At 45.9% G+C, this 4,870-nt stretch overlaps 1 pseudogene; it reads left to right on the top strand.

Annotated features, from left to right (window-relative positions):
• The first annotated feature begins 1,158 nt into the window (after positions 1-1,158).
• LOC111746319 lies at positions 1,159-1,277 on the top strand (annotated as a pseudogene).
• Positions 1,278-4,870: the final 3,593 nt, after the last annotated feature.

Here is a 4,870-nt window from a genome sequence, read left to right as displayed (position 1 = left end):
TCACTGGGGACGTCCAGGTCAGTAAGCAGCAGATCAAACAGGCCGTGACAAAGCTCCAGGCCCCTGACTGGCCAAGGTCAATGCCTTGACTGGCTCTGATGGAGTGAAGAGAAGTACGTTCCATCGACCCCAGACTGTGATGCTTGAGATGTTACCACCAAAACTGGGATTGTCTAGCCTGATTTTGTCACAGGCAAACAAAGAAAAAGGAAGTCCCTGAGGACTCTTTGTTGCTTCCCTGTAATAATCTCCCCAGGAAAGACAAAAAAAAGAACAGATCCTCTGACTAATTTAAAAAATCAGGATGTGTTCTAATTCCCTTTCTAGTCACTCCCCTTTTGTCTCCTGCCAGCTGAGTGCTATTGCAAGGAGCTGGGCTTTTCTTCCTGTAATCCTGGCTTATCTTTATCAATAATGGTTTGTCAGAACTATTTTTGACTCAAAACTGGGGCCATGGAACAGGATTTTTGATCAGGCCCCACCGTCTTGTGCAAATGAATTTTCAAGGCGGTGGGTGGGGACAGAGAGAAAATAAAAATTTAGTATAAGGGGAAAAAACTATTTTCTTTATACGGCAGCTAATTATTTTAATTATCTGATCCTGTTTAAGCAATGCGATAAGATGGAGTTAAGGCTGGTATTTCCATTTGGTTAATACTATCCTTTGCCTCCTATCCATTAGTCGAAGCATAGAATCTCAGGGAGGGGCCGACAGGCTCACGGGGTCCAACCCTTGCATTCTGCAGAAGGGCAAAGCTCAGTTCTGGGTTGAGTCAGAACATAATAGAGGAAGGAGCGCAAAGACCAGAATGACGGGAACAATTGGGATGCAGTGAAAACCATTAGACGGTTTGAAATGACGCAGAATTGCAATATTTCTTAATTTCTTAGCCATGTAACCTTCAGTGAGCGTCTTATTGCCACTGAGACTCAACTCAGCGCATGGGAATAGAGATGACATTGCCCGCTGAGTGAATGTCTGAAAAACACTGAACAAGTCCTGGGCACGTGGTCATGTCTCAACATAAGCCACTCACTGTACAAAGCATGTGGCTCATACGTGTCACACATCGCTACATGCTGAACCTGAGGTTGGAGTTGCTTTTATCATCCCTTTGTTACAGACCAAGAGAGCAAAAGTTACAAAGCTAGAAAGTAGTTTACAGCCACGCCACCATGAACAAGCCCAATCCCGTCTGATCTCCGAAGCTAAGCAGGGTCGGGCCTGGTCAGTACTTGGATGGGAGACCACCTAGGAAGACCAGGTGCTGTAGGCATAAAAAAAAATTTAAAAAAACATGGGATTGTAAGCTGACAAGGTCCTTGCAATCTGTGAGGTCAAGCACGGGTTGCCTCGCTTAAAATAAAATAAAATTAATTAATTAAAAAAAGCTAGGAGGTGGCAGAGTCAAAATTCAGACCCAATTCACAAAATCAAGAACTGGAGCTGTTAAATACTCTTATGCCCTGACCACCTCAATAAGTCTTGCTTCTTTATACTTTCAAAATCAGTAGTGAAAGCACTACAAAACTGCCAAGTGCTCCAAGTTTAAAGAATTACTATTTTCTTCTACATATCTGAAGTGGTTGGGGTCTTTCACAGGTTCAAAATCTATCTGAGTCAGCAGTTTCATCTCTAGAATGCTTTCTTTGCTAAGCGATAACTCAGGCTCATTTCAAGTGGTTTCTAAAGGTCGTTCGATTCCAGCTCTGAGCATCCGGATCGTGTGACTGCCGTGGTGCAGCCAACACTTCGCTGGGCTTCTGTGTGAAGTGGAAGCTGTAACTTAAAGGTGACCGCTGGACCAGGCTTCAAGAGCCCCACCATCCTCTCCACGGCTCCACCACTTACAACCCTCATGACCATGGACATGTTCGTTGGCCTTGCTGGACTTCAATTTCTACATCCACAAAATTAAAACTGATATTCAAATGAGAACAAAACAGTACTGCCCCCAGGTGTCCTCATCAGATACTGACAAATTCGGATGGAAAATTCAAGGTCCTCTAGCCCAGGGATCATAGACTCAAATGCCTACAGGCGTTAGGCAGATGACATAACCCAGCGAACGAATGCCATGTGGGACCACAGGCAGCAGTGGGGACTGGCGTGAACGAAGGACTCTCACCGAAAGAACTGCTGAGCTCCAGCTGTGTGCAGAAATGTGGGCTCAGGACTTCTAGATTTTTCCCATCATCAATGGAAGGCAGACATTTCATTTTTTAGGAAACCTTTTCTGCGTTTTAAATGCTGGCAATTAACTCAAATTATTTTGGGTACTTTTTGGCCAAAGAGATATTTATAATGGCTGCATTTGGCCTTTACCCAATGGTTCACGAACTTTGATTCTAATCCATCTCCCTCCCATCCCAGATGAAGTCACGGAGGCTCTGTGAGGTGAATGGCGTGGCCTGTCACCACCAGAACCAGAATCTAAGTGTCCTGTCACCCAGTTCTGGCTCCTCCATAGTACCTGGCTACTGCTCCTCTCATTCTCTGGAGTGGACTGGAAAAGGAAAATTATAAATTCAACACGACCAGCAGCTAAACTCAGATCCCCCCTCTTCCGCCCTGGCAGAGTCACTTGGCCAGAGAACAAGGCACCAAAGAGACTATTCGCTTCCTGGTCTTTGGACTGTGGAAGGAAAGACACACTGGGCTCACGTCACCAGTTCGAAGAGATATCATTCTGTTCAGACACTGATGTAGCTACATATTTATAAAAATCTCAGTCATTATTACAACAATGCCCACAATTTCCTGTCTATTTTCTGAGGTGTTACCTTTCTTTAATCTGCTAAGCAAAGAATACCCCCCAAATGGCTGTGCTTTCTCCCACAGAAAGAGACGCTGTTGCTAAGAGAACCAACTCAAGAAGTCAGAAACACAAAGAATAAAAGGCATCAAGTTACACAGAAACGATTATGTCCAAGACCCTAATTGGATTATCAGTGGTCCGAAATTCAGCCTTAAGCAATTATCTATTCCAAGCCCATGAAAAAATAAAGCACAAGTCATTTCTTAACTGTCCTTCCCAGCAAAGGGGAGGAAAAGATTCTTCTTGCAATGAGTGGGAGAGTCTCCATTAATAAGGCAGAAAACAAATTCTTGGAAGAAAAGAATTACATACCATTCACACAACTCATCAGTTGGTTTCATTCTATTATTAAAAGGTTTTTTTAAAAAATTGGAGAAAGTTAGTAATTTAAATCTCTATTGAAAGCCCAGTTATATTTATGTATTAAGGCCTGCAAAAGATTATCTAATCTTTCTAAATTTCACAATGACTTCCTGTCTCCTGTGAATCACCAGACCTTCAATTTGAGGTGGTGTGGATTCAGACTGTCTACATGCCAGCCCCTGTGCTGAGTGCAGAGGTGGGCAGGACTGATTGGTGGAACCTCCAGGCACTCAGCTCAGAGCCAAGGTACAGAGAAGCCAATACCAAACCACCTCATCACAGAATGATGCAACCCACGTGAGTCTGGATGGCTACACCAAGTGCTGTGGAAGCAGGAAACGGGGCGACTGGCAATGCCAGGAAAGTCAGGAAGGCTACGTGGAGGAGGAGACATTGACACTGAAGGATGAATAGGCGTTTGCAAGACAGACAAAGCAGCGGATTGTCATGAGCAGAGAAGACATGTAATACACGGTCACAGGCATGAAAACCATGATTCCAGGGGACCCCGTGTAACTGATGATGAAGTCTTGTGACACACGGGGTGGACTGCAGCACTGTGATTCTGTTCAGTGTTCATCTCATTATATCATTTGATTCTTAAAACAGCCAAAAGCCCACGAAGCCAATACTTTTACCAAACACTTGCCATGTGCCAGGCACTCAGGTAAGTACTTTGCATTTATACTTTTACTTAATCTTCGCATTAGGGCTTTGCAGGAGATACGCTTCCTATCTCCAGTTTGCAGACAAGGAGTCCAAGTCAGTAGGCCACTAATAACCTGCCTGGGTCACAAAGCAGGAGAGGGGCACAGATGACATTTACACATGGGCACCTGGCTCCAAAGGCCGCACCCTTCCTCCTGCTGGTGCCACCCAGAGAGGCAGTGCCCAGCAGAGCACATTAGTGAGTTCTTGGTACAATCAGGACCAGATCTCTGGGAGATCGATGGGGACCTCAGGCCCAAAGTATGAGGCCAACTGTCCCGGTAGCACGCTCTTGGTAAATGCATTCACTGTGCCACCTGAAGGACCAGAGTAGATGGAAGCCAGCGACGGCCGAGAAAACAGGCTCGAAGAACTAATAACTAACCACAAAAGGCACAGAGAATACAAGGCAGGTCAAAAGTGGGGGCTGGAACCTCATCTCCGACGTTCCGGCTCTCCCCAGCCCACCGTGTGGCCGTGGGGGAGCACCCTCCGGCGCGCCCCACGAGGTCCCCATGGAGAGCGAGAGTTTAGGCTGACAGACCGCAGACAGCAACGGTCCCCAGGCCATTCCACCTCAGTGGCTTCCCCTCCTCCCAGCACACAGGTCTGGGGACCACTTACCACCCCGCCCGGCAGCACCCGCGGAAACACTCCTGTGTCAACTTATCAGAGCGACACTCAGACAGGTGCTGACACAAAGGGACATTTTAATCCAATTAGGTATTCCTGAATTCGCCGTTACAGGTATCACCACCACCCAACCCCTAAATCTCTTAAAGAGTGGGAATTGGGTCAACGCCGAAGTGAAGAACAAATTTGAATCCCAAATTTGCATTTTATTAACATCTCAGGAATGGAGGTCCCTCGGCTATAAAATGAGATTTATCCTTTCAACACATATTTATTGAGCACCTCTAATGTGCCGGACACACAGAATTCATGTTCAGCAAAAGGAACCCAGTCCCTGCCTCATCGAA

This window comes from Pteropus vampyrus, unplaced genomic scaffold (assembly GCF_000151845.1).
Source record: "Pteropus vampyrus isolate Shadow unplaced genomic scaffold, Pvam_2.0 Scaffold183, whole genome shotgun sequence".
In the NCBI taxonomy this organism is placed as follows: Eukaryota; Metazoa; Chordata; class Mammalia; order Chiroptera; family Pteropodidae; genus Pteropus; species Pteropus vampyrus.
Note: the sequence above shows the minus strand (reverse complement) of the source record. Positions and strands in the feature narration are given on the sequence as shown.